The 10,214-nt window shown below is 36.7% G+C and overlaps 1 long non-coding RNA gene across 1 annotated transcript; it reads left to right on the top strand.

The window, feature by feature from the left end:
* Positions 1 to 532: 532 nt before the first annotated feature.
* LOC113893228 lies at positions 533 to 5,193 on the top strand. Its single transcript, XR_003511261.1, has 2 exons — positions 533 to 802; positions 2,759 to 5,193. It is a non-coding gene; the product is annotated as an uncharacterized LOC113893228 (long non-coding RNA).
* Positions 5,194 to 10,214: the final 5,021 nt, after the last annotated feature.

Below are 10,214 nucleotides of genomic sequence, written 5' to 3'. Positions count from 1 at the left end.
CTACAGATGGTGGCTGCAGCCATGAAATTAAAAGACGCTTACTCCTTGGAAGCAAAGTTATGACCGACCTAGATAGCATATTCAAAAGCAGAGACATTACTTTGCCAACAAAGTTTCATCTAGTCAAGGCTAAGGTTTTTCCTGTGGTCATGTATGGATGTGAAGTTGGACTGTGAAGAAGGCTGAGAGCCAAAGAATTGATGCTTTTGAACTGTGGTGTTGGAGAAGACTCTTGAGAGTCCTTTGGACTGCAAGGAGATCCAAACAGTCCATTCTGAAGGAGATCATCCCTGGGATTTCTTTGGAAGGAATGATGCTAAAGCTGAAACTCCAGTACTTTGGCCACCTCATGCGAAGAGTTGACTCATTGGAAAAGACTCTGATGCTGGGAGGGATTGGGGGCAGGAGGAGAAGGGAACAACAGAGGATGAGATGGCTAGATGGCATCACTGACTCCATGGACGTGAGTCTGAGTGAACTCTGGGAGTTGGTGATGGACAGGGAGGCCTGGCGAGCTGCGATTCATGGGGTCGCAAAGAATCGGACACAACTGAGCTACTGATCTGATCTGATCTGATGGAAAAAAAGTGAAACTTCACGCTTTTAGTAGATGATGCTAGGTCAGTTGAAAATCCAAATAAAAGAAAACTGAATTCAACTTTTTCTCACATCTCATGTCATATATAAAAATTAACTCCAGATGGAATGAAGATTCCAGGATGAAGTGAAGATCTAAATGTGAGAGTTACATTAATAAAACTTCCCTCCAAAATTGAAGACTATTCTCATGGCTACAATAAAGGTGAGTAGGTTTATAAACTTGACTGTGAAAAATAAGCTTGTATACCATACTTTATGATCTCATTTATATAGAATTTCAAAAAATAAAAATAAAGCCAATCTGTGATGTTAGAAGTCACAATTGTGGTTACCTTGATGGTTTAATTCCTGCAAATTTGTACCAGGAGTCTTTTGGAATGTTGGTTATGTGTATAATACTATTTATCTATTTATAGTAGTATCAAAAGGAATCAGAAACCTATGAATAAATCAAAGATGTAGGAAAAAAACTCCTCTACAGATACTTACAATATAAAAAATTATTGAGAGAAATGAAAATAATATATAAATAGAGAAGACATTTTCATGAGCTAGAAGACATTATAAACATGTCCACTATGCCTTAAAAAATAAAGTCAAAGTGATCACAATCAAGGATATTTTGTTATATGTCAATATCAAAGTGCACATGATATGATTCAACCAAAGGCACAATAAAAGAAATAAGACAAAATGAATTGAAATTGTTTAAAAGGAAGGAAAGAAAGAAGGGACAAGAAATATGTTGTAGCTGCCACATATTCCTATTTTTTTTTCCACATTTAGGAGATGAGGATGTATGAGCATCTAGATATGGCGCTAATACATTGCATTCCTCGTGTCAAATTTCTCACCTTCTCAAATTGCAGAAGTGCAGACATTTTGGACCTTTATACCTGTGACATAATGGGAAATGGCCTTACCATTCCTCAGTAATATTTTAGAAGTGAACTTGATGTGGAAAGGATCACTGGCCTGAAATGTATTGGCTCAATAGTAGAACTTTTGGATAGTAGTCCTCTCAGTGACTATGGAGCTCTGTGAGATGCATGTGTACATATTCTGTGCGACTCATAACAATGCACTTCACCGGCACGTGAGATAAAGCATAAAGGAAGTTAGACTGAAAGTGCTTTATTGTTCTACTGCTGCATTTACAATCAAAATCTATGGCTGAGCATAGCCTCTGACAGGTCCATGTGTAAAGAATTCATGAATGTGATATTACTTAAGCAAAATAAAAGACATTCTATTTATACAATAACTTTATGTAATTCTGCACAATATGTTATGGAATTATTGAACAGAATGTTTGGGAATCTTTTAAAATAAGTTAATTCAGCTTTAATTGTACATAGAATTGCCAATGGTTTTCTAAATGCTCTTTTAACACCTCTAAAGATGTGAAATTCATTATTTTATGGGGCACTTTATTACATTTTTATAGACTTCTATTAAGTTATTAGAAGACTGTTATACTAATCTAAAACCTGTTTTGCTGTAAGTTATATTTATTGTTTTTAATTCTCCCCTGGGGTGCCACATAGAATAAAAGTTTAATTTCAAACAAAGCCACATATATTTTTAACTGTTTGCAATATTTTTGGTCTTCTAGATAAATTCAAATTGAAAAACAATTGAGTACATGATAAACTATCCAATATATTGTGTTCAGTGAACATTTCTGAAACATATATTTTGATTTTTCATAAATTTCCAATTAACTTCTATCTAGACTTGAAGTTTGTCTTCTCCCTCCCAAGTATGACACCATCATTAAGTCATTTCCCAAAGCCAGGAGCTCTTGAATCCTCTCTTGCACTAACTCTGCACATCTAAGACATCTGAAAATACTGTAGGCTTATTCTTAAATAGTCTGCCTGATTCCCCTTTTGATGCCTATGGCTCATTCCTCACACTGAACTAGTAATCTCTCTAAATTATAAAATGATATTTTGCAGTAGGCAGCCTGCTAAGTAAGATAACCCATGATGACCTCCAACTCTTAATATCCATGCAATTGTGCCATTCCGTCCCCTGAGAGTTGGGTGGACATATTGGCACCTAATGAATAGACTATAGTAAGAGTAATAGGATGTCACTTCTGAGCTTAGGTTACAGAAGGCTATGACTTCTATCTTGTTTTTTCTCTCTCGAGCTCTTCTCAATTACACCATCTAACGAAGCAAGCTGCCATGCTGTGAATTGCCTTATGGAGAGGCCCATGGGAACAGGAAGCAAGGGTGGCCTTCAGCCAACTGCCAGTAAGGAACTGAGGCCTTCAGTTCAACAGTCTACATGAAACTGAATTCTGCCAACAATCACATAAGTGAGCTTGGAAATGGATCTTTCCCCGGTTGAGCCTCAAAAGGTTTGTATTCCCAGCCAGCACTTTGATTACAGCCTCATGAGAGACCGTGAACCGAAGGTCCTGGGTAAACTCTGCCTGGACTCTGAAAACTATAGAAATTGTGGGGGTGATACATATTGTTTGAGCCTCTAAATTTTGGGGGTTGCATATTAGATAGAAATAGATAGCCAACACATACTCCTATGTTAAAACTCTTCAATCTTTTTCAATACAAAAATCCCTCTGGCTAATAATACAATCAACAGCCCTCTGCTTACTTCTTAATTCTGCCCTTGTGCTTCACCGCTGTTGAAAGAGCTCTAACTTTTGAACTAAGTGAAGCTCTTGTTGACTTGAGGCTTTTGTTCATGCTGATCTCTCTGCTGGCACGTTCTCATGCCCTCCCCTCTCATGGCTGGCCTCATGTCATACTTTTGACTTTCTTGAACCTCTATCTAATAATAAAGTTCTTCCCTAACTCCTAATTAGATACCTTAACCCTATGTTATGTTCAGAGCACTTTTGTAAATTCGTATCATTTGAATTATTGGGCTACTACATAAAAAATAAAAATCTACCTCTCTTATTGACCTGTTTGTGCCAGGATTCCAACACGGAGCCCAGGGATTCCCACTGTACCACATAACCAACCATGGTGAACTATCCTTGTTTGTAACATTCTATAAGTTAATGCATTTTTTATCAAAATCTCTTTGTAGTTCTAGAGGATGCAATCTAAATTTTTACAAAACTCAAGTAGTATTTAGAAGAAAGAAAAAAGGAATTACAGCAAAGAGCAAGTCAAAATTGATGTCATATATAGAACTTTAGCACTGCTTATCTGCTGTTCTTAGTATAGTTTTATTTTTATTCCTTCAGTTTTATATTGTGAAGACATAATTTAGGAATTAATTTTTGTAATGTGAAATGTACATCACAGTTAAAATTTAAATACGCTTCAAAAGATTGAGTTGGATTCTTGGCTGATAAAAGAACGCAGCATAATTTTCTCCTTCACCAGGCATCACGTCCAGCCTGAAGGACACTTGAAATTATTTCAAATATTTTGCCATGGACTGTTTATTTCAAACATATATCAAAAAGAGTCATATATGAAAAAGAGAGTCATCTGGGATGAATGACTAGTGAGGAAAGAAAGATCAGCAGTGGTCATATTTCAGGATTATCTTACTACCTTTTCTTTAACAGTTGCAAAGACTCCACAGACTGAGCAAATATCATCCCTAAAACATTAAAAAACTGAGAATCTGGAAGGCTTTAATACAGCCACTCCCAGAAATCCATAAAATTAGAGCCATGCATTGGTGCTCATGTCAATGAAACTGTTTCTTAGCATTCAAGATGAGAGTCTATTACTTAGTTTTTACCATATTGGGCAACCAAAAGCCTAGTATCACATTCAATGTGATTTATTAACATGATTCAGGCAATAAAATGAATTCATTCTCAGTTGGTCAACTTTATTTGGCCAATTTATTAAATGGCTCCCCAATCTACAAAGAAGGACAGTCAGTCCTTTATTCCCTTTGAAAATATCTAAGCTTCCCTTTTTTTCCTTGTGCTGCTTGCCTCAGGGACATTTCCTGCTTAACAGCCTCAGATTGATTTCTGTGCCCATTGGTGCTTCCATTTGCCATCTGTTAGCTGAAGCAGTTATATATTTAGAAACACAGGAAAGAGCCAACACGAGAAATTGAAGAAGTTTGAATAGATAGCACAGAACAACTATCAAACTCTTTGTATGAACCGTTATTGATTCATAATATGTGGATAGTTGGAATAAGATATGAGATTTCAAGGGTGTTGAACTGCTAGATACTGAAGTATTGAAGCAAAGGGAAAAATAGAGTTTTGGTGACAGTGGTTGTAGGAATGTATAAAGAGTGTTAATAAATATTGGTATTTTTAAAAGTAGAGAGAAAAAAACAACTTAACTCATAATCTTAAAAAAAAATTAACGTATCAAAGATGCTATTGTTGGAGGAGGGAGAAAGCAAACTTTAAGCTTGAGTGAAAAAAACTGTAAGCCTTTTCAGCATCTTGATCAGTTTATTGCAGCTTTGAGATCAAAGGAAACTCTTGAATGGGGTACACAAATTCACATATACTAAGAAAAGGCAAGAGATTGGCTTGGTTAAAATGTTGTGATTCAATTGTGTAAATGTGTTTGTAATTTGTAAATTGTGTTAATTAATCCTTTTTAAAAGAGTATTGAGAACAAGCATCTTAAAATAGTATGAAAATTTCTTCTCTCAAAGCGAATAATTTGTGAATATTTTGTTGCATAAATTGCTCTCCGAACTTTTAACACACACACACACACACACGCACACACACATATTTGAACAACCAATGAAAAGCATTACTCATTTGTTTATGTGTCTGGATTTCTTGGCGTTCTCTCTCCCTTCTCCTCCTCTCACTGCTTCATATGTTTTGCCTTATTTTCTGCACTTCCCCTTTAGTCCTCCTGCGACTCTGCACCGCCTTATGGTGGAGCCTGGCCAATGTCAACCATCGTTCCCATGATGTTTACTACCTCAATTAAATCAGGCTGCAACTGGAATGTGCTTCCAAGATTTCCCTTCCCACAGCAGTTGCTGCTCCCACAAAGGATGCATTTGCCTAACATGTTAACATTTGGAAAATCTGTGGCAGTTGCAGTTTATGTTTGACAGTCAAAGGCCTGACATCAGCAAATGCATGAGGCAATGAAGAGGAAGGAACTCAGGACATTAAAAACAATAGCCAACCTGCCCCTGTGTCCCCTACAGGGATTTAGAAAAGATTTTCCTTCTTGAAGACTGATCTTCATAAGAGAAGGATCATAACAGAATTAAGAGAATTTAGGACCATAGGAACCTTTGAGATAAAATAGTTTATGTGCCCAATACCCTATAATGGCAGACCAGATAACCAGGACATAAAACCCCCAAACTTGATGACTTTTAATTACCTGGAATTTTTATATAGAGTTTAAAACTTGAATTAGATTTTTTTAACTAGATCACTAGTTAAAAAAACCTGGAAAATTATATGTGGTGTGTGTGTCTATGTGTTTGTACACATGAATATTTTTGATAGTATTGCTTTAAAAAACCCATTTTAATCAACCTGCACAACAGAATCAGGATTGCTTTATATTGGATTGTAGGCCTGATTCTATGTAACAATGAACAGGTAAAATTTAAAAAAATTTACATGACTATGCAATATTGTAACTCTTGCTGTAACTAGTATTTGACCTAAATTAATGCCGTGTAGTTATTTAATAATATATTTATGGATTTCAGGCTTGCATTTTTCTTAAATGTTTTTAAGTCAACAATATCCCCACTCCAGTCTCAAACATTCTTACATGTCTTTCGAAAACTAGCAGGGCTCAGAAAATGTGTCCATATTGCCTAGTAAATAAAGTAGTTGAGTTGATGGATAGGTAAGAGATTTGAACTAAGAAAAAGAATTGGGTTCATCTTTTATCACTAACTAGATATATAACCTTTGGCAAGTCCATTTTCCTCCCTGGACTTCATTTGAAAATTATGGGATTAGACCAGTTATCTTTATGTTAGTTCGAGCTCTAGGAACTATGATGAACTCAAAATTTAAATCAAGGAAAGGAGGTGAAACATCAGTCATGCAATAAATGTTGTTTGTGTTGGAGTGCAGTTAAAGTGATCATCAAAATTTGCAGGAAATATTTACTCCCTGAAATAAAACATTTCTTCTCTCAAAAAACGTCTCCATGGGCGTCAGATAAGGAAAGAAATCTATTTAGATTTCTATAAAGAACATGACTTTATTAAAGTCTCATGTTTTCAAGGACATGCATACTTGATAAGTTTACATGAGACAGAATATTGAATCTGAATAGAAATTAGGATTCTCTTTCTATTCAGAAATCAACAATTTAACTCTCCATCTTTTTTTGATTTATGATTTTTATGCCCCCAATAAAAACTTTAGAAACTCTCTAAAGAACAGTTAACTTTCATTTGCTTTTGAGATTTTTCTAAGATGATTGATAAATATCTTTATTGGTTGCTCAGATGGTAAAGAATCTTCCTGCAATGAGGGACACCTGGGTTCAATCCCTGGGTCAGGAAGATCACCTGGAGAAGGAAACGGCTACATACTCAATTATTCTTGCTTGGAGAATTCCACGAATAGAGGAGCCTAGAGGGCTACAGTCCATGGGGTGGCAAAGAGTCTGACATGACTCTTTGTGTGGCTAACACTTAAACAATTCAAAATATGTGTCTTTTTTGAGCACTTAGGTGGTCTTATCATTATTGTTAAGGTTATGCCTCTCCAGTCCTCTGTCCTCACTGTTCTCCCTGCTAAGTATCTTTCCTAGGGTTGGATATACTCCATGTTAGACTATGTCTCAGATTCTTTAATATATATGTGCTGTGCTAAGTTGCTTCTGCTGCTGCTGCTAAGTCGCTTCAGTCATGTCCGACTCTGTGTGACCCTATGGACAGCAGCCCACCAGGCTCTTCTGTCCACAGGATTCTTTAGGCAAGAATACTGGAGTGGGTTGTCATCCCCTTCTCCCCTAAGTTGCTTCAGTCATGTCCAACTCTTTGTGACCCTATGAACTGTAGTCCACCAGTATCCTCTGTCCATGGGATTTTCCAGGCAAGAATACTGAAGTGGGTTGCTGTGCCTTTCTCCAGGGGATCTTCCCAACCCAGGAATTGAACCTGTGTATTATGGTTTCTCCAGTGGTCATGTATGGATGTGAGAGTTTGACTATAAAGAAAGCTGAGCGCAGAAGAATGGATGCTTTTTAACTGTGGTGTTGGAGAACTCTTGGGAGTCCCTGGGACTGCGAGAAGATCCAACCAGTCCATCCTCAAGGAGATCAGTCCTGAATGTTCATTGGAAGGACTGTTGTTGAAACTGAAACTCCAATATTTTGGCCACCTGATGCAAAGAGCTCACTCATTTGGAAAGATCCTGATGCTGGGAAAGATTGAAGGCAGGAGGAAAAGGGGATGACAGAGGATGAGATGGTTGGATGGCATCACCAACTCGATGGACATGGTTTTGGGCGGACTCTGGGAGTTGGTGATGAACAGGGAGGCCTGGCGTGCTGTGGTTCATGGGGTTGCAAAGAGTTGGACATGACTGAGCGACTGCACTGAATTGAACTCTTATGTATCCTGCATTGGCAGGCAAGTTCTTTACTACTAGTACTACTGGTACATATATAGTACCACTTATATATATTTATATATATATATATATATAAAAGAATATTATATATAAACATTTTAAATCTTTTAATCCATATATATATATAATATAGAAAAATGATACAGATGAACAGGAATAGAGATGTAGTTTGTTCAGAATGGACATGTGAACATGAGGGGAAGGGGAGACGGGAAGAATTGGGAGAATGGGATTGACAGATATACATTACTATGTATAAAACAGATGGCTAGTGGGAAGTTGCTATATAGCAAAGAGTTCAGCTTGGTGCTCTGTGATGACCTGGAGGGGTGGGATGTGAGCCCAAGAGGGAGGGGATATATGTATACCTATGGCTGATTCACTTCATTGTACAGCGGAAACTAACACAATATTAGAATGCAAGTATACCTCCATAAGGGCTTCACTGATGGCTTAGATAGTAAAGAATCCACCTGCAATGTGGAAGACTTGGGTTCAGTCCGTGGGTTGGGAAGATCCCCTGGAGGATGGCATGACAACCCATTCAAGTATTCTTGCCTGGATAATCCCTATGGACAGAGGAGCCTGACAGGCTGCAGTCCGTGGGATCTCAAAGAGTTGGACATGAATGAGCAACTAAGCACATATCCCAATTAAAAAAAAAAAAAAGATTTAAACAGTCTATTTTTTTCAATCAAAATCAAAATGTGCTTTGTGTCAAATGTCTAATTGTTTTCTAGAGTTTATAACTAAACTAAATTTGAATGTTATGAGAAAAAGGAGCATCTCTGCTGCAAACTTCATTCCTATTCCACAGATGTGGTCATTTTCCAGTCCTTCAGCTGTTTCTCCTAATACTGTCCTCCATGTTCCATCTAACACGTTTATGTGCTATTCCTTAAGTTTTCATTAAGGTACTATTCATGACTTTCTAATTTGAAAAGTGGCTTTCATAAACCTACTTTGTCCTCCAAACACACACATCTACACTCAACCCCCATCACAGTTGTATCATAATTTGAAATTCCAAAATTAACCGTTATAAGGTATGCTTATATAATTTTGCTTTTCAGGTGAGTCATGGTTATATTTTCTTTCTTTAGTATATTTTCTTTATTTTTAAACTTTGGTCTTGAATGTGATTGCCAGTAATGTAGTCCCTTGTACTAAAAGTCCACATCTCCAAATAATGTGCACAAAAATATCCAAGAATCTTTTTCAACACAAACTTTTTATTTAATGATTAGTCTTCTGGAGCCTACTGCCTTCCTGCTCCAACCTGTGTGGTCTGCACTTGGGCCCATTGGCCAGTTGTCATTTGGGGTTTGCCTTCACAAAGTCTTTCATGCTGCCCCTCTCCTTTGTATTCTTAATTGCATCTTCTGCTTCCTGATTCAAGTCTTTCTCTTCTAAGTTTCCTTCCCTGAATAGTGGAATGTATACTCTTAGACTTGTGAAAAGTGTGCATAGGGAAGGGAATTAATTTGATTGTTTTGGTGATCTTTTTTCAAAATTGTCTTTGTTGTACCTTCATTCTTTTTCTTGGAGCATCTCTGTCTTTTTTAATTTTAATTTTATTGGAATATTATTGATTTAAAATGTTGTTTTGGTTCAGATGTATAATAAAGTGATTCAGTTATACATATACATATATTTATTCTCTTTTTAGATTCTTTTCTCATATAGGTTATCAGAGAATATTGAGTAGAGTTCCCTGTGTTATTTATCAAAATAGGTAAGTTCTATATAAATCACTCATTTTGGAGAACAAGTGGAGGTCAACTAGAAGCAACTTCAGGCAAATTATTTGTGCATTTTACGGCAGGTCTGTGGTATCATCTTGGGCATTTAATTTTGCAAAGCTTCAGTTTCTTCATCATGCTGCATCTGGCTTCTTAATCTCTTCATCACACTCGTTTTCTGTCATGTGTACACACATAATCACACAAAACACAGTATCATCATCCCCTTTCACTCTCCAGTGATCATACTGGGTTACTGGCATATTCGCTGTTCTACCAATTGTTAATTGCTATTAGATCCATTCTTTAATGAGAATTAA

This window comes from Bos indicus x Bos taurus, chromosome 1 (genome assembly GCF_003369695.1).
Source record: "Bos indicus x Bos taurus breed Angus x Brahman F1 hybrid chromosome 1, Bos_hybrid_MaternalHap_v2.0, whole genome shotgun sequence".
NCBI lineage: Eukaryota > Metazoa > Chordata > Mammalia > Artiodactyla > Bovidae > Bos > Bos indicus x Bos taurus.
This window is presented reverse-complemented; position numbering and strand designations above follow the sequence as displayed.